The sequence below is a fragment of the Aquila chrysaetos genome, chromosome 26 (genome assembly GCF_900496995.4).
Source record: "Aquila chrysaetos chrysaetos chromosome 26, bAquChr1.4, whole genome shotgun sequence".
NCBI classification, from domain to species: Eukaryota; Metazoa; Chordata; class Aves; order Accipitriformes; family Accipitridae; genus Aquila; species Aquila chrysaetos.
In genome coordinates this window covers 9,437,196-9,457,405 of record NC_044029.1, presented here as the reverse complement: position 1 = coordinate 9,457,405, position 20,210 = coordinate 9,437,196, and positions in this window count along the sequence as shown.

Genomic DNA, 20,210 nt, shown 5'->3' with positions numbered 1-20,210 from the left:
GGGCATGATCATCAGAAAACCAACTGGGTACTGAAAGCCTAACAGGAATTTGTGGACCATGCCTTCAGGCTTACTGCTAAGGGGTGTTGGTGCCGCCATCAAAACTGGCTCAAAACCAGCTTGGACAAAAAACCCACTACGTGACCACCTGCGACCATTGGAGACCCTGTGCCAGTTACTGGGGAGCTCTTTCAGCCAGTTTCACTCTAGGAGGGTAGATAACTTTGTATAGCTCTCTTCCAGATGACTTGCAGCTTTTTGCTCTTTCTGTACCTGGCAGGTACGCCTTAGCCTTGATACAGCTCTCTCTTTTTTATTTCTCATAACTAGACTCTAGGGCACACCGTGAGATTGCAGAGGATTATCCTATTTCTTTTCCATTTGTCTTTTCTTCCTTGTCCCCAGTTCCCCAAACCCCCTGGTTAGCATTTTGAACGTATTCCTTTATGTATCTTAGTTTGCACATTACTGGCTTTAAGCTGTGTTTCTCACTTGTGGCCTTCTGAAAACACACCAACACCTTATGCATTATATCATGAAACATAATAAATGAATAACATTCTTATTTGATTGACAACTGTCTTTGTTAGCATCACATAAAGGCTTAATCTGGCAATAAAATACTTCTGACTAATTCATTGTCCCTACCCCTGATACCCACCATTAGTTTTTACAGGGATTTCTACTGTGGGGTTTTCACTGAGGACCTCTTTGGGCAAGGGTACAGACTGAGATGTCTGGTAGTGATTAGGCCTTAGCTTAATTTTTGCACAGTCACAGACTCTCTTCCCCTCTTTCTGTGAGCTCCTGAGGTAGATTCACCTTCTCAGCAATCTTTTGTATTTATTGGATGCAAAATAATCTGCCTAGTAATCGCCTGCAGATGATCCTGGAATGTCCCTGACCCATTAGATCGTTGTCCTTCTCCAGCTGCAGCAAACGGGGATTTTCTTCCTCTGTCATCACCTACAGCCATTCTCTGTCAGACCTACCAGATTCATCCCCTTTCCCAGCTCTGCGAGAATCCCACTGGAAGAACCAGCGACACTCTTCTCTTACCAGTCAGGATTATCAGTATAGGAACACCGAGTAAGGTTTTTAATTTATTGTAGAATTTTTTTAAAGTATGTTTTTAGACTGACCAAACTGCCATAGGTCTCCTCGTCTCCAAAGCTCCAGTTCGTCTTTCCCTGCCCTTGCTAGTGCCAGGCTCGAGTGGCTGCAGCGGCAAGGCAGAAGCGATGTGTTGAGGCAGCCGCTCGCACGCTTTTGTTCCGTAACGCAACCCTCAGCTCCGACAGCGGTCCTGAGCTCTGCCCTCAGCTCTAACAGGACTCGGACCTCCAGATGTCCGTCCCCAGGCCCCCGGACAGACTCTCAGACCTGTCCACCTGCTCGGTTCCCTCGCAGGCCTATCCTAACTGGCTTCTTCCATGTCTCTTAGTCCATAGGAAGGTTGCTTCCGTGGGAGAATGGTGCACAGAGGCTAGCATCTTCTGGGAGAAGCTGACAGCCCAGCTAAGGACAAAGTCCTGACAAGGAGCTGCCTAAAACAGACAGGGAGAGTCCTTACTGAGTACACAAATGCCCTGAAATGTCAGCTCCCATCACTGCTCCATGCCAAAGCTGGAAGGATCCTTTTTCTCCACCCTCCATTACAGGGCCCAAGAGCCCAACACCCTGATTGAACAGACTGTCTCTCGCTATCCAGATGTTCGCCCACTCCTGGGCAGGGACATAGGAAAATGTTTCATGTAGCAGGAACTTTAGTGGTTCCTGCACATTCCTGAAAGCTTGTAATGAGGCTGAGACTCATTAAAACACACCCAGCTCTCACACCACGGGAGCTGAAGTGGGGGCATAAAATGCCAGAGCAGCTTTACTGTGAACGAGGAGGGCACACCGAGCCTGGTCTGGAAAACCGGGTCCCATAATCATTCTGGCACTACAACAATTAAGAAGTCTGGCGAAGCCCCGCTTGGCTGCACGCTCTGGAGAGGGAGAAGTATGAGGGAGGCCGTAAGCAGGCAGTAGTACGCCAGTGAGACAGCCTGGCTGTCTCCTTATGCACAAAGCCCAATACTTCTTTCTTCTTCCCCTTCCATCAATCCTCCCCGCCGCCCCTTCATCAGACGAGCTACTGCAGTCACTGTGATCGTTCCCTGTGATCCAAGTCCACGTCCCCTCTTATCAGAACTGATCACTCTCCTTTTCTTGTCTAGTCAATACGTGCAGAAATCAGCACAGAAATCAAATGTTTCTTTCAGATGCTGCTTCCTGGATGAATGTGTTCAGAACAGGGATATCAATTCACAGGTCTTGTCCAGAGGAAGGACTTCAAGAGAAGTGGATAAGCGGACTACATTCCATAAAGACTAGGAGAGCCAAAGAGTCTACAAATGTAGACTTGTGTTATTTATTTTCTGCTCAGAACCTGCTCCACATGGGATCACCTCTTAGGCCTGCTCTGGACCTGTCTCCTTGCCTCAGACAGAGGACCGTGGCGAAGGACAGAAAATACCAGGTTCCGCAGTGAGGGAGAGCTCTGGGAACTTTCACTGCGGCACACGGGCCCTCTTTGCGATGGAGATGCCAGCTTGGCGTACTGTATATTTCACCAAGGACGACCTGGTGTTCCTCTCACAAGAGGTTAATGATTAAAACGGTGAAAATCTTTGCATCTTTACAGCAACATTTTTCTGTCCTTCCTACAGTGCCTGCAATACCTCCTCCAGGTGCTGATGGAGACTCCTCAGCTGCCTTCTCGTCTCCCTAGATTCTCGCCGTCCTGCACCTGCAGACGGTAAGCGAGCAGCCATCCGTATTGCACTGCTGCAAGCGTGTCCAGACCGGGGGGGGGCACGCCGCAGTGATGGGGTAAGGGTGGAAGTATCTCTTGCTTGAAAATCTCAAGCTGAAGCCCTGGATTTTGAAGGTTAAATTTTAGAGGGTGTGCAGCCCTCGTTCCTGAATCTTTGTTCCTGCCCTGGAGGACACAGTGGACTGAAGTCAATTACTACGTCTTGTTTTGTTTCCAAACAAATCCTAGTGCTTTAAGCACGCTTCTTATTTGTCATATTACTTTAAAGAGTAAGACGAAAGGGGCTGTCTTTATGTTCCCTGTATATCTTTCAGCATTTTGCCTAGCCCAAGCAGGAATGCTGGTATTTATAATCTCTATATTTCACAGAGTATTCTGTGGCCAGAGGGCCTATGTATTATTGTTATTTTTGGTCCAGCTTTCAGGGCCTGCATATTGCCAACAGCTTTTTTTGTAAGGAGACAGTAAAAAACTTTGCATTTGACAACATGTCTGTGTCTCTTGACTCAGTGCACTTTTGGAAAGCCCTCTCCTCTGGTATTCACACTATATCATCCTCCACCACAAGATAATTTAAAATAAGATATTCCCAGTCCTGCCAGCTTTCCCTAAACAAAGCCTGTGAGTTGAGAATGAGCTCAGTATATGCATGACGTGTGTTGGCATAGACATGCCAATGGGAGGGGAGCGGTTAGGGTAATTTGGGATATCCTAGGACACTTTGGGGAGAACTGTGGATCTCTCCCTGTCCTCCAGCTGGCCTTCCTTCAGGGATCTTTCTTCCTTCTCCATGCAGTTCAATAATGCAGTTTCACCCTCAGACCGTTAGCCTTCACAGACCCCAAATAAAACACTGAAACTAAATACCTGGACAGCGAGGTTTCCTATTCCTGCTGCTGCCACAGAGAAATGGGGTAAGGAGGCAAAAGCAGAAATTGATTCTCCATGAGGTGGTGGTTTGAGCTGCATCTGCCTCTGGAACAGCCAATGCAAGCCCTCTAGCAAAGGTACGATAAGGGTTCCGATGCAGGAGGGAGCTGCCTTTTTTGTTTATACCCAAAGCTGGCCCTGAACTTGATAAGGACAAATGTGACATTCTCGCATCTTTAGAATGGGGAAAATCTGTCCTTATTGAAGGAATGAGTCAGTTAATGTGAATAAAATCGATGTGAGAATACACACCTTGGAAAAAAATGACTAATCAGACACTGTTGTAAAAGGCGCCTAAATGAATAACAGAGGAACCTGAAATTCTTATTTGGATGGGGCTTTGAGCAAGCTGGTCTAGTGGAAGGTGTCCCTGCCCGTGGCAGGGGGGTTGGAAATAGATGAGCTTTAAGGTCCCTTCCAACCCAAACCATTCTATGATTCTATGAAGTGTCCATATAATATAATTTAAATGCCATTTAAATAACACTAACTCTTTGAATGTTGTATGATATTTTAGAAGCATTCAAGAGCCAAATTGCCTTTAATATCATAGACTGTAAGGTACACAAATATCTTTGCAGTTTGTGCATAAGGTCTCAAATTTATATTAGCTCTGAAAATAGATCTTCAGCTTGTGGTTTTGTTGTTGTGAACTTTTAGTCACAGGCTGCCTGTCTTTACCAAAAATTTGTCCACCAGTTGTTAGCATTTTTAATAGTTTTGTTTGTCCTCAGTGTAACTAATCTCACAGACGGCTTATTAGGCTTGCAGATTTTGTTTACATTTATAAATCTTTTCTCTCATAGCTGAACCATTTTTTGAGGGGCAAAGAAAGTGTCTGCTGAAAAACTCCCTTCCTTTATATAAAACGTACTTCTGTTTTGTTAGAAGGAGGCCATATGCCCTGGCTAGGCTGGCATGAGCGAGTGTATGGCTGCACATACAGTACACAATGTAGTTCTTTTGGTAATTTTCTTAATCTCTCCCAGTCTCTGCTGCTTTTATGCCCACAAACTTTAATAAGCTGAAAGAGAAATCCTGTGAAGGCTGGAACTTTCAAACCAAAAATGCAGTGCTTGAAATGAAACAGAATGATCTCATCCATCCCTAATTTTTAGTGCCTTTTCTATGCCTAGTAGACAGCTTTACTTTTATAAAACTTGAGTCCTTGTCAGCCTTGAAAATACTACTTATTGACTTTAAGTCACTTGTATTTACTTTAAGCAATTGCCTCTTGTGTATGTCCATACACAATAACTTTCCAAACAAAATCTCAAGTATTTTTTATGCTGATCAACAGATCTAATTTCAATGTCAAGCTATTTTCCAACTGTGCACAAGGAAAAGTTTTTCAATGTGCTATGTACAGTTTTGCACTCCTATACATCTGACATTAGAATAATGCACACTGGGCTTGATCCAACAGAGAGCGGCTTTTGTGACTGTTGATCCTGGACATTTCAAGGGCCCCCCAGGCTCTAGGAAAAAAGTCTACTTTTGATTCTGATGGGAGAAAAGTGCTTCCTTCTATGGCAGCAGGCTGCCAAATTATGCATCCCATGCTGGCTCTTTCCGGACTGGCACTGCATAATAGCTGTGGTAAAGATTTTAGTCTTTACCTCTAAAGCCAATTTGGCATGAAAGATTGATAAGCAGATGACTCAAAACCAAATGTAGTATTTCATAAGAGAACATATGCAGGAATTGCTGCTGAGTGTTTTCCCCTTTTGCACAGTAAATGAACTAACTAGCCGAATGCATTGTTAGGTATCTGTTAAAGGGCTTTTGTTTTCCCGTAAATAACCCCTGCAAGTTTTGAAAATGAAATCAGCCATCACAAGCAGGCTTTTGGAAATGTCACCGGAGCTGAATGCGGTCAGCGTGCTCAAGAAATCATTTGTCATGATTCAATCAATGGGCCAGAGCAAAAATCTGAAGAAAGACTGCAGTAGAATAAAACAGCTTCAGGTTCCGTGCATACAATCAATTCAAAACATGAGTAGTCAAGCAACAATTACATACCTATAGTGCCCTGCGTATTAAAGAAAAAAATAATTACTGAAGTGGGAAGAATATTATATTTATCAAAATTAGCTGCAGCCAGAGATGTAGGCAGCAACAGGAAATTGCTGGACTGCCTCTGTAGATACCTTCCAGGGCTATGGATCCGAAGCTGGAATAGGTCCCTGATTCACTGAAGTACTTAAGCATGTGTTTCATTCCCAGTGAGTTCAAAGGGACTTAATCTTGTTCTTAATGTAAGCATCTGCTTAAATGTTTAGCTGAATGAGGGCCTACTACCTTGATCCCATTTTTATTGGAAACATCCACCAACTTCCACGACTGCAGAATTAGACTCTTAGTTGCTCGCCTATTTTGCGCTAAGCATCCTTCCTGAGTAGGGGTTGTCCTGTCCATCGGCAATACGTATTTATCCAGCCTTGGGATAGTTCATGGATCAAGGAATACCCTTACTAGAAATCTTCTCAGCTGATTAGGATGATAGAGCCTGGCTCAGCAGCGTACTTGAGCATGACTCTACAAACTGGATAATAAAATGAGGTTGGTGTTGGTCTAGGAACGCTCTGAATAAATAACATGGTTCCCAGTTACTCCCAGTCTGTTTTCCCACACGCCAGATACAGCTACAAGAACACGATTAAGTGGAACAAGGTCATAAGGCTCGTGGGGTCGCAGAGCAAGGGAGGCTCTGGCATTTTGCAGAGATTCAGACCAAAGGCCACGCTGCAGGGCTGAGCGAGGTGGAAGCAGTTGTGAAAGTGTCACGCACAGCACGCAAGATTTGACAGGTCTATGAGTAGCCCCATTAAAGTCAATGAGAACGAAACACACGCTTTGCTCTGCAGAGATGGGATTACTCATGCGCCTAAAATTAAACATGTGGTTAAGTGCTTTGCTGAATCAGGGCCAGAGAGATGGAAAATGAGTACTGCCAGTACTGATTCTCCCCCATCCTCTTTTCCACACAGCTGCCTGCTGACGCCTGCTGACTTTTTTGTAAATAAGTGCTGTAGCTATAGTACTTATTAATTACTAAAAGAAACTGGGCCATATCCAAAGTCCTGGCCTCACCGAGGTCCTATTTAGACAAAACTTCCCTTAATGCCAACTTAAGATTTTACTGCACGATCATAATAATGGGATTCTGTAGCATAAGAATAGAGTTGTTCCTAATACAATGGATGGAGATGAGGTTTCCTATGGCAGAACCAAACTGGTGGGAAAGTATAACCGGCAGACAAGTCCAAAGGAAAGGTAAATTTTCTATTGGGACATATACAGCAGAGAGCTGCTTCGGTGCTTTTCTTTTGTGTGCACTTAATCAATTAACTTGTCAAATCTTTTAGCAGGAATTGGCTTTCATTTTACCATAAATAACTCTTACAATATCTGAGAAAATGGCATACATTTGTGCACAGCAGATTTATTATTAACACGTTTGCTCATTTAACAGGTCTGGTAATAATTATTAATTTGATTCATCATACAAAAGATTTGTGGTCACACCAAATTGTTTCTTTGATTTTAAAACCGAAATTGCAAGCGAGAGTGCGGAATCTCTGTTTGAATCAGGGAAAATGTCGTGTGTGTGTGTGTGTGTGTGTTCGACATAAAAGACTGTTCACATGACAAGCATCTGGAATTTATGTTACATAAATTTTGTAAATCACCATATTCTTACATTTCCTCACCACTTTCAGAATGATATTACAAGAGTTACATTCAACCTTTTTTAGAATAGGCTATATTTCCTCTGTCCATGTAAACATTCCATGGGAAAACAACTGAGATAATGTATATCATATAAGAATCTAAGCGGTACTACAGATATGGTAGCTTAATAAACTGTGTGTTTTATTTTTGTTTAATTATAAAGCCATAGGTTTTCTGATACACACAAACGATAGGGCTTTGATGTGCATTTTATTACCTTCGGTAATGTGGGCATTTGATCTTTCTAATTGAAATAGGCAGTGCAAAAGAGACAAGATCTAAACTTTTAGAAAGTGTTGTCTTCCCCTCTCACAGTGCAACTAAGTTTAAAAGATTTTAGTGCTGCATAGCATGTAGTTTGTTCTGTTAAGTTAAATCAATATTAGACTTAAGACTGAGGAATTCTGCGAATTTTTGCACAAGTAATTTAAGTTATCTGTTTCTCTACTTGTCAGTCTGTAAAATAGTGTATTACTAATAACTGCCTTTGAACCAATGCAGTAGAATGGAGTTAGAATTATAAAAATCTTGAAGATATGAGATGAAAAGTGATATGTAAGTACAAACTATTATGTCTAATATATATTACATATAGTATATAGTAGACAATACATAAAATATATTATTGTTGTAATAATAATAACAATAATAGTAATAGTAATAATACAATGCACAACAATCCTTGGAAAACATGGTGTCTTTCATTAATGCCAGTAGATCTGCGTGTATGAGAGGAGATACCCCAGCTACTTGCTTTTTAATAGAGAAAGTGAGTTGCCAGGCTGGACGCTTATCAGTAAGGTTTTGTTAGATACGGACTAACCCCAGGAAATGCAGAACTGGACACGTACTTCTGCCATGCTCCAGAGGTCCATAAAGCCTCTACAACCATATTTATGTTCAACTCCTCCTTTCTTGGTTCTTGCCTTGATAATCGACATGGAAAGAGCAACCCTAGACAGTTGATCCGGGTTGGTTTTAGTCAATCCTCACATATTAAATCCACAGATATTAGGTCTGTGGTGTTTCAGGTGTAAGGGAGATGTGCATATACCATACACATCAGAAAAGAATTAATGACCCTTCCCAAAAAAAGAATAGCCCAGCTCTCACAATGTCCACATCTCGCAAGAGCCACTTTTAATTAGCTGTTGTGCCCATACTTACACTTACCCAGTCGAAATCTGAACACGGAGAGAAACAGCTCTGTATTAAACTTCTTGTCTCTAACTGATAGCTGAACAGCTCAGTGGCTAAAGCTCGAAAGTGCTGCTGTCTGTCAGACCTCCCTGTGGAAGAGCAGACCTGGGAGCTGGTGTTTGCTTTTTTTGGCTGTCAAAAAATCACCTTAAGCTGAGCTCAAGTAAAATGCATTTAAAAAAATAAACATGGTTTTTGCTGCATTAGTGTTTATGAGGGAATGAAGAGTGTTCAGGGAATTCAATCCAGGAGAGGTGGCAGAGGCTTTTTTGTGAGTGTGTGTGACTAAATTAATATTAAAGTGACTATAACTTTTACATGACCAGCTCACTCTGGAAGACAGTGATATTTGGATGAATCAGCTAAAGGGCCTGGAAGGAGATAAAAGGGAGCAATGCTGCACTGTGCCAAGCAGCAAGGGATGCCCAGGCATATCCCAGTGGGAGTACTGACCAGTGACAGTTTACATCTGGCACTGGAGTATGTAGTTTTTCTCTGCCCACATCACCATCATCTTCTCCCCCACTTCCCCCAACCATTTTACAGTGCTGGTGTGATGATCTGAGAACAGTTCTTGGAGCCCTGTGCAAGGCTGTCCCAAACTGGGTAGGAGAGGACCAGCGTGCAGTGGGAGGTGAGGTGTCACAGGAGGTGAAAATCTACTGTTCAGGGGCCAGGAGCGAGAAGCCTGCACGATTTACCCATCCCACCAGGGAGGACTGGAAGCTGGAGTACCTCTGTCTGTCAGTTCTTAGAGCGGTTTCAAGAAGATAAGGTCCCTCGGTCTAATGTAACTAAAGAAACCATTTAGCCTGCAAGTCAGACAGGACATGTCAATTAAGAATGACCAAGTTGCACTGGACTGTCTGAGACTATGGGTGTTCTCTGAACTATGCTGGAAAACAACCACAAGTCATATGGCTCTGCTTGGGAAAACTGCCTGTGGAACAGTGAGATTAATTTTGGCCTGAAAAATGAAGCTCTGACAGTTTGGATTGCTGTCGCACAGAGACAGTCTAGTCTGTGCCTGTGGCACTCCCAGCCTACCCAGTAGCAGGTGCTGAGCTGAGGGGTCACAAAACTGGAATCAAGTAATAGAAATAAAGATAGTTTCATGGCCGGTCATTTTAGCTTCCCGATAAAGGGAGAGCAATACAAGAGCAGGAAGCATGAGGTAAGAACCACAAAGCAAGCCTGGGGGGATGATTTGTTACGGTTTAGGATCATATGAGAAGACTTGAAAGAGTGTCAACAAAATCTGGGTGTGGTAAAAGTGCATCCTAGCAGAAGGTCTTAAAACAGGCAACAAAACAATAGCGAGAGTTCATGTGGTCTAGACCAATGGCCAAATGCGGGAAACCGCAATGTTTGCTTGCTGGAGCAGAAGCTGGCAGAGAGGAAGAAGTGCCTGAGAGTGGAAACTCTCCGTGACGGCCAAGCAAGGTCCAGGAGGGACCCAGACGCTTCCTCACATAGCACCAGGAATTGTGTGGGCGACCCTGGCTCTGTGTGCTCGAGGATGGATCGGGAAAAATGCCAGCAGTAAAAGCGGTATCCCTGGGGGAGTGCATGCGAGGGGGGAAAAGCAGAGTGGCAGGAGGGGAAGCCAGAGCTAGACGCAAATATCCATTCTGCAGCTCCCATCGCACTAAATGGTCTGTAAGATCAATCGGGGACTGAAAACAGCTTGTCCTGCAAATGACCTTATGAAGGAGAGCAGCTGGCTAAGGGCTCTCTGGCAATTAAGGAAAACAGGGGTCCTAGGGATTAGGACAGAAAGCAATCGGAGTCTGTAGATGCTCAGCCCTGGAGCACCTTCACCCCATGATGAAGAGGAAAATGTGAGGGTCACACTGGCCATGAACCAGAGCAGTCCAACGGCACACGACTTCAGGTGAGCTTGATGACCCAACGCCTGAGGAAAGAGCAACTCTTCCTGAGATGTCTGCAGATTGGAGCGGTCTAACGGCCGCGCGGAGCGAATGGAAGGAGTCACTAGGTAGACCAGCACAAGATAAACTTGTAGCACATACGAGTGCTGCATGCTTTTTTTAGTAAAAACAACATATTGTAAAATTGAGGAAAACATGAAATATGTAACCTTGTACAAGTCTTAGGTAATCCTGCTGTTCCCAGTACGTGCAGTTAATCTAATGGTGTAACTTCTAGTCGTCTTCCCTGAGAGGGCTGAGGGGCTGGAAGGCTGCAGTGTGGAATCTGTCAGAACATCCCTACAGAAAAGCATTGCCTTTTTTGATTGTCGCTAGCAACTTAGTCTTGCCTGAAACCATGTCCAGCAGAAGCATTTGGTATTTTGCCAAACCAAAAAGGAGCGGGTGTTATACCCAAACCGCTCGGAAGAATTTACCTCTCTTTGTGTTTCAAGCATACCTCTACAATGTACCCAGAGTGCCATGGAGGCGAAAGCAAAATCTGTATGCGAGTCAGAGAGGAGACTGGCACTGAAAAGTGGTGGAAGCTGGCTGGATTTGGCTGAAAAAAACGGGGTGGGAATGGAGACAGGCACCAGTATACCGTTCTGTGCCAGCCAGCAGTGATAAGGGAGGAGTGACCACCAAGGGGCAGCATTTTCCTAATAGTTTTGTCCTGCTGTTTCGAAGAACCGCTGCCCTACATCCCTACATCCCCGTTCAGATAGCCGAAAGTGAAGTGGCAGTTCTGAAAACGGCCCTGAGAGCCCGTCGGTGCCAGTCACCGTGGAGTGCCCGGTACTGGCCTCTTCTCTAGGGGCAGGACACAGCGGAGAGGCCGCGGAGTCTGGAGAAATGCAAAGTGTCCCGGCTAGCACTGTGAAGATCGAGCAACGGAGAGTACCATTGATCAATATTTTATACTTAAATGTGATGAAGTGTAAAAGTGTGATTAATGGGGCAATTAAATTCCCGTGCTTCCAGCAGAGACCTGAACCTGCATTTTGGGTTTTTTTTCAGTACCATAATGTTTAGCTAGTTTAAAGGTACTCCTTAATTTCATTTTGAGCTTTTATTCCAATTTTACAGAGGTACGGTGAAAAATTATGTCACATTGTCAGCAAAAACTATTAGATTATGATCCTTTAATCACCCGTATTGAGCATTAAGGCCCTGATTCAGCAATGCATTTAAGTGTGTGCTGAATTTTAATTACGTGCGAAGACCATTGTTATTCAGAAAAGTGTTTAGGCGTGTGCTTGTATGTTTTGCTGAACTGAAGCTTGAGAGCAATAAGAAGGCATCTGGCACTTACCTAAGAGCAATCAAGGGTGAGTCATAGTAGTGAAACCGAAGCTGTGACCACAGCGAGTTATTACATAGAGCAGTCTCCCGACCCTGTACTTTAATAATCAGGGAAGGGAAAGATCTGCTTATGCCGGTCTTCAGACTCCCGAAGCATCTTTTTTGCAGGTTGCAACTGCTTTATTTTACCAGGGTCCTTTCATTCCTTGTCAGTTGAGGATGGTGAATATAGGAATGTGTTTTTTCATTGCGCTTTCCACCGGACAAATAATTCCCAGCACGCAATGGTGACTGTTGAACAAACTCCTGCTGTAAAACCAATTGAAAGGCTCCCATTGATTCTAAGGAAAGCTGCTTCAGGCCCTGGGTGAGTCACTGCCCGGGCAGCTCCGGTCTCAGCACTTCTTGTCTTGCCTCTGTAATGCAGCAGCAGACCGAGGTCTCCCAGCCAGTGACTAACAAATGCTTAGATGGGAGAATCACTTCCCGACCCTGAAGTCTGCTGACAGCAGGCTGCTGCCTCTTTCTAGCTGTTTCTTCCGTTCTAGATGTTGCAGTCATCGGTGCGAGCTCCCCCGGGGACCCCCAGGATGGCAGAACCGTCTCCGACACCGCTGGGCACAGCCTCTGGGGTGGACTTTGCTCTGGCCAGCGCTGTACCTGGATGTGAGGCACCGCTGCTCTGCTTGCCTTAGCCCTGCTGCCAAGGGAAGAATTTAACCCCCTGTCAACTCGGAGTAATAAATGAGATACCTGCCCAACTGATTATCAGCTGTTTTACCTGCAGTGCCCACAACTGCTTAACTCTTGCTATGACTGATTTAAAAACATAATGGAAAATTGATTTTTTTTCTGCTTTATAGGGGGAAAATCAATGCAGATTAAGAACAGGATAAACGGTGAAAGGGAAGAAATATGACCGCAAATTCCACGGACCCAAACCCAAACCCAAGAGTAGATATTCTAAACTGCAGGAACACACACTTTCTAAAGCCTCCTAAGTCTCTGCACTGGTAAAATAATCTCAAACAAACTTGAAAGCAGATTGAAAATAGATGGGGTGTCTCTAAGTGAAAAGAGACAGTTATCCTCTGCACCTGCTAACAAACACAGTCCCTTTTTGTTATGAAATGTCTCTAACTTAAAATACCGCCTGAAAGTAAACTCCTTCATCAATTCATCACGAATTTTTGAAAGGCATTTTGGAAGTCTCTCTAAACCATTGGCTTTATTGTGGCTTTATTTAGGATTTGAGGAGAGAGAATGCTGCAATCAGAAAGAAAGAAAGAAAGACAGACAGAGGAAATGATTACCTTTCAATCCTTGTGATTTAGAAAGAATAACATGCTTCTTTCTTGATCTGTTGTATTATATACTTACAGAATAAGATTTGACAATGGGGCATTGAACTGTAACTTTCTACTGAAGTGATATCATCCTGCATTGTAAACCAGCGACTTCTGGACCTGGGACTTTTGTGCTCTTCCTAGAATGCCATCCTCCCACCGCTTTTGGATTAATCACCGTACGCTTCCCTCTGTACCTTTCCAGCAGAAATGATTAATGCAAAGGGTAGGCAGCCATGCCCTCACCTCTGTGTAGTCACTTCTCTTCATTTAGAATAAAGGTTAGTTTTGACAGCAATACTAAGGGGTTTTTTTATATTATTATTTTTGTGTGCTATTTTTAAGTTCCTCAAACTCTTTCAAAAAAAAGAGGTAAGTTTTCCTCCTTTCTGAAGTTGTGCAGCCACACATACTTATTCCAGATGAGAAGAAAAAGATTGTTGCTGGAGTGCAGCGCTCTGGGCGTTTAAGATCTTCTAAAAGTGCAGCACCAAGTAGCTGCTGCTTCTGGTGGCGGTGAGTGCGTATGTGTTTGGGGATGAACAGCTGAGCTTGCTGTTCAGCTTTGTAGGCCTTCTCAGACACTTCTCCACTTCGCCTCATAAGGAAAGTAGGCTGGGGAAAATGCTAAGTATTAGTTGTGGCAAAGATCTTCCTGGCTCCATTTTGACAACGGGATTAAGAAAACATGATTTCTAATAGCTACACAGCAAATTAGGGACATTTGACATCTGTTTCTGTAATTCTGAGCTCCCTAAATGCTCCCAAAACATCCAGAAGCACTGGGTTCTGTGATAGGAACACCAGAAGAAGCAGCCCAAGAGGAATATAACTGGGAAACTGGGTATAATGGGTACTGGCCCCATCCACAGCTGCCTGCAGCTGGAGGACCCTGAGCTCAGCGTCTCAGGAAACCCACTCCAGCCCTGTGCTCCCTTTTTTTCCCATCACGTCCTCTGCTATGTGTGTGTTTTTGTCTACCCATTGCCAAACTTTGAACATCAGAAAACTTATAAACTCAAACTAAACCATTTGGCTTAAAAAGCTGCAATAAAAGTGATCGCTGGAGAATATGAATCAGATAAATGTGTCCCGGTGACAAGAGTTTCTTTTTGCTGCTGAAGAATAATTTATTATTCCATGTTTTGCCACTGAAGGTTTGCTTTTAGAATACACGTTGTAGAGACCATCAGAAATTATCTCCAAAGCTGAGTGCAGATATATGCAAAAATGAGACATTTCTCTTCTTTGCATAAATAGCGTTACAGCAGTTTCCCTATAGAGTGTATGGCAAAGATGGAAAGAGATGCATTTACAGACATCCTATGTGAGACACTCAGCCAGCCTAATCGCTGTGTCTTTGCACCAAAGCAATGCTGACTTAAGTGAACTAAGGGTTTGATCCCGTGTTCACAAAATCAGGCTCATGACTCAGTTCCTTTTTGCTGGTAAAGCTCTTGGGTTGCTATCAACATTTTTGGAGTCTTGTTTGGTAGCTCTTTTGCCTGGCTGGTGCTGCTCTGTAGCCCTGGGGCAGCGCTTATCTGGCAGTATTCATGACTAACTTTTGTCAGGACTAAAAAGTTAAAGTTAAAGAGAAAATTTTATTTAAGGAGGGTGGGAATTACAAATAAACTTCTTATCTGATTTCAGCTGCGACCAGGGAAAAAAAAAGTACTTTGTGGGTTATTTGTATACGTAGAGGATTGTGTCACAGGAACTTTCAGCCAACTACCATCTGCTGTCGCTGCTAATGGAAACTGTCCAAATCGGCCCAAATTAGGCAAGTCGCTGAGACCAAACCGGATGAAGAATGAAGAATCTGCAGTCAGTTAAACGTTCAGAATGGCATTCTAAACTGGGTGCTTTTCTCCAAAGCCCCCCGCTAAAATAGGCGGCAACATACAACAGCGCAGTGTCGAGGGCGAGTCCGACAAAAGAGGGATAACGCCGAGGTAATGGAAAAGGCAGTTTCCTGGAAACGGTTGGAATATGCCCTACGCTTTGGACGGGTCTATGTGTTGTGGGTGCTGGGAATGGGGTGGAGAGCCAGGAATCACTCGGGGATATGTATTTCAGCGACGGACTGATGAGAAATACTAGGCCAGAACAGGGGTATTAGAGCCTTTAATAACACCGAGACAACAAAGCAGACATGGGAACCCACCCCTTGCAAACAGCACTTTGCATGTGCATGTGATTAATAGCTGTGGTGAAGGGTTAGTGAATAACAGCCTGATGCCAAATGGATATCAATGGGATCAAACCATGCGTTTGGCAGATATAGGAAGGAGTATTCATTGTTGTACGCAGAATAAAGGAGAGTGCGCAGCAACTCCCTGAACCCCCGGTAGAGCTCTGGCACGCGGACAAGAATCTGGCTGTAACCCTGTACAACAAGGACCACGCATGTACACATGTGCACACAATTACATGGCATGAACGTAACAAGAGAAAATTGAATATAAAATATTACAGAAAGCCAATAATTCTGGTTTATATCTTTCTTTCTCCTTGAGGCAGAAAAGAACCTGGCTATTTTAAAATCTGGGATCTATTTACATAGCCAAATGTAATGCTCTTTCTTGCGCAAAATAGGGTAGGAAGGAATTTAAAATGTCAACATTCCCTGGACCTGTTTATCTCTTTTCATGCCTCCCTCTGTATTAAGTACTAAGGAATAGACACTAGATGATAGAAACTGTGACAGTTCTGCTGAAGCTATGACAAGTTATACCAGCTGCAAATACGATACAAAATCTCTGACAATGTACCTACGCTAGAAAATATGGTTTTAACCACATGGTAGCTAGCACATGGGCAAATCCTTTTGTTGACAGAGCAGGTTGCATCTTTCACTTGTTAGCAGATTCAGGAACCCAAATGAACGCTTTAGCACAGAAAGTCAATATTTTTCATGAGATGTATTCAGTAGGATATCTTTGTTTTCCAAAAATTCCTAATGGAAACAGAAAGCACAACATTCTTTTTACTAACTTTCTCTATAAATTGTAACGAAAACCAATCTCACAACGCTAAATTCTCCCGAAGGTCACTAGAGACTGATCGAAGTCCAAGTTTGCTGTTACCAGTGCACAAAGACTTTGGTATAAATGGGCCAGTTTGGTGATGGTAAAGTTTATGGGAGCTAGGGCTAGGTATATTTTCCCAAGCAAACAAAGTAAGCAAACATTACTAGAAAAAAATTACGGAAAGATTAAATAAATTAGAATGCTGCTACTTGGCAAAACACAGGGGAATTCTCTCCTCTGTGCCAGTGTACATGGGAGAAAAAAGTGCCTGAGTAGGGTCTCCAAAGAATTTTATTTTTGGTGTGTACGCTGGAGATTATAACCTTCACTTCATTGCATCCTATGGCACACACCAATGTAATTGGAATGCAGCATCTATATGCAATAGCCTGTAGCCAACCAATTGACTCACAGATCACAGAAAGTATACAGTTCTATACCCAGCTCTTTGTGTGACACAGCAGGGGAGAAATCTGGGTCACCTGCATATCCTGAGTCACTGCAGTCCCTTAAAAGCTGCGAATGCTCCACTGAACTGATTAAACTTCTGCTACAAACCTCCTGTACACCCCCCCCCGCCCCCAACCAGTTCATCTTTTGTATTTTTCCATATTTGCAAATAAAAGAAGCAATTGCCTTAGCTCTAAATCAAAGTAGCAATGCCTTTAATCCACTAAAAAAAGTTGTAATGTCTTTAATCCACTAAAAATTAATTTAATGTGACTTTATTGCTGGCATGTGGTAATTATGTTTTAAAGTATGGAGACAGAGGCCATCTGAGATTTTCATTCAGGATTTCATGTATATGGAGAAGATATTTCTCAAACTGAGCAAGCAGAGGAGAAGAAACAATTTAGTTCCTGCTAATTTAGTTGCTGTTTCTGCTTTATTGTTCGTTAAGAACCTAGAACTCCTTGACTATCCTCTCTGGACTTGTCTACATTACAGTACAAAACGTCATTTGGTTCCAACATTATTATGAAAAATCAAACTGACTCTGTTTAGAGGGATTCAAAGGTTTACTCCTTATAATAATTTTCCCTTGTTTATTTAACTCTTGAGAATTGTGCTTGTGCTGGTGTTAGATATGTTTTGGTTATGTTGACACGTTCTCCCAAAAAATAAGAGTAATCATGGTTTTCCTGGCTTTACTTCATGCTTGTACAGCAGGAAGCCAAGATTGCACCGAAGTAAAGAAGTAAATTAGGTTATTCCATAGAAAATCTGCAGGGATTGAGGTGGAAATTACACTTGCATCTTTGGCTGGTTTTGCTCTGCTGTGGGACGAGGGTCTGATGTTGCTGCCATAGAGACGTATCATTTTTTGTCCAATTTTCACAGCCTATATCCCAGGTTGTACATTTGAAGGACAAATGAAGTAGAAGTAGACAGATCTAGACTAAAATTAAACTGTCTTTCAACATCTGCATCACAGGGGAAATGTCAGTACCCTGAAAAGTACTGATGGACAGCACGATGACTCACTTCTTTCTATGGGAAGGAAGATGACAAGAAACAGATTTTCAGCTGTTGATGAAGCTTTTCCATCTACTGGGCAATACAACTGCCAAGAAATGATGAGAGGCAGGATATGATATACCACTCATACTCCCTGTCCTCCACCTGCACAAAATCCAGGCTGTGCGCTACAGACTTCTTGGTTATGTTGCAGGCATCCGTCTGTCAAGCAGGACTTTTCTCAGAATTAACGTCTTAGGCCAAATTAATCCCTGGGATAATTCCATTGTGTTTTGTCTAAGGAAATATCAATTACTGTGAATGGAAGGATGATCTCATGATGAAAGCAAATGAATGACTGGGAATCGTGCCTGGGATCTCGGATAGATTCCTCTTCTGCTCTAGAGTTCCCATCTGATCTGGATAAATCGGCACAAATGCCAGTTGCCTTGATTTCCACCTGTGTAAAATGAGGTTACTTCTAATTTACTTCCAGAGCCATCTTTTAACTATGTGTATTTCTTTGAGCTGTTTTGATAAAAGGAACTGTAAAAAAAAGAAAACTGGTATATTGCTATTTTTATAAAGTATGAAAAAACAAACAGTAAAGAGGCTCATGTTCTGGGAGATGACAGGTTGACATATCTGCAATTAGTAAGTTTACACTGTCAACTTATTCTGAACAAGAAGGATTAAAACCTCTTTTTGATCTCACTGTGAGCTCTCTCAAAGGACAAGGGAGATAAATATGTAAAGCAGACTAGGATTAGTCTAGAATGGAGTAACATTAAGAAAATCATCCTTGAAACTTCAGAAGAGACTAAAAACTACCTTTGGCTGTGCTGTTGCTCTTTGACTTCAAGCAGTAATGAGCATACCACCAGAAATCAGTAAATGAGTCAACAGTATCCTGCAGCAAATTAATTGACAATTGGTGCAGTTTGGAAAACTGGAGCATCCTTCTGAGATGCGAGATGCATCGTTTCCTGCTGCACATGAGTGAAGAGAACACCAATAGTCAGTTTAGTAGATATTCCTAAATGGGAAGGCTCAGGCATCTGAAGATGGAATTGGCAGAGGACAGCAAGACTAGTATGCAGACACCTAAAGCACTGGGGAGGAAAAAATCCCAGGTTTTCCATCAAATATCTGGAGTTTTTTAATCACAGAGGAGCAGAACTTAATCTGACCGTTTTCTTCTCGACTATAGCAGGACATTAAACAAAAAACTTTGCCAAAACGGTGGAAATATATGTCAGAACTTATTCAAGAATTTAGCTGCAAGGAACTACCCCCTTTTCCTTACAATTTTTATCAGTGAACATATTTTGGAGGTAGGTGACTACATAAATTAGTTTATTTTCATAAAAATAATCAGCTAGGAGGAAGCTCCCTTAGCCCTCATTACAAATGCTTTAGAATTTAAAGCTCTTCACCAGAGCTGTCAGGGTTCACAGTCTGTCCTTTTCCTCCCGATTTGGAGTAGTCATCTGATTCCAGATTACACGAACGCTACACGAATGTCCTAACTGCCAGCATCGAAGCAATTACTCTTGCATACAATGAATAAATGAATATTGTATTAAAATGGCATAGTTTGGATGGGAAAGCGTCCTGTCCTAGGCTGCCCGATGTTGGCGCAGTAACTTCAGAGTCACAACATTACAGCTCAAATCCATTCTCCAGATTAGGCAAAGGTACCTTGTGTCCTCTGTGTCCTTGGCCCAGGCTCCAGTTGAAAGAGAATCATCTGCGTGTTGTTTTGTTTTGCACGCTCCTGTCTCAGGTCTCACAAAGGCAAGAAAAGGCTTGTTTTGGTAACTGTTATACAGCTTCAAGATATGCTAAAGCTTTAAGCGACACGACAGTGTCTTTTTCTGGGTGGCTCTGAAAACACCAGGTGACAATCCAGATGCATAGGGACTTTAATTGTGTAGAATTAGGTACTTTGAAACTTTAGGTTGTCTGATGTCAGGTGAACACAAAAACCACACTGGCACCTACGTCTAACACATAGAAGAATTTTCTGAAGAATGAGATATCCGAGTCCCTTCCCGGATTTAGGTTTTAGTCCTAAAATTTTCCATAAAATGCGTTATCATTTTTAGTCACAGCCATTTGGAGCAATCATCTTGCTTGAGATAGGCTCACCTGTGAGTTACACAAATGCTCTTGCACCTTTTGTGCACACAAGAAACTTCCCTATAACTATCTTTTTTCTTCCTAGAGAGAGTCTGCATAATTAGATTAGGTCAAGCTAAAAATGCATTGGTTTTCTCTCTCTCTCCAGCTCTGCAGCAATACTCTAGCTCCACTGACTGATCTAAAGTAGGAACTGGTGCCTCCTGGAAATGTACTTCCTTAGGAAATGTGTTCAGTTAAAATCTCTTCCAAGTACTGATGCAAGTCCTGCATGTGCTTGGATTTTCTGCACGTGTTTTGTTTTTACTGT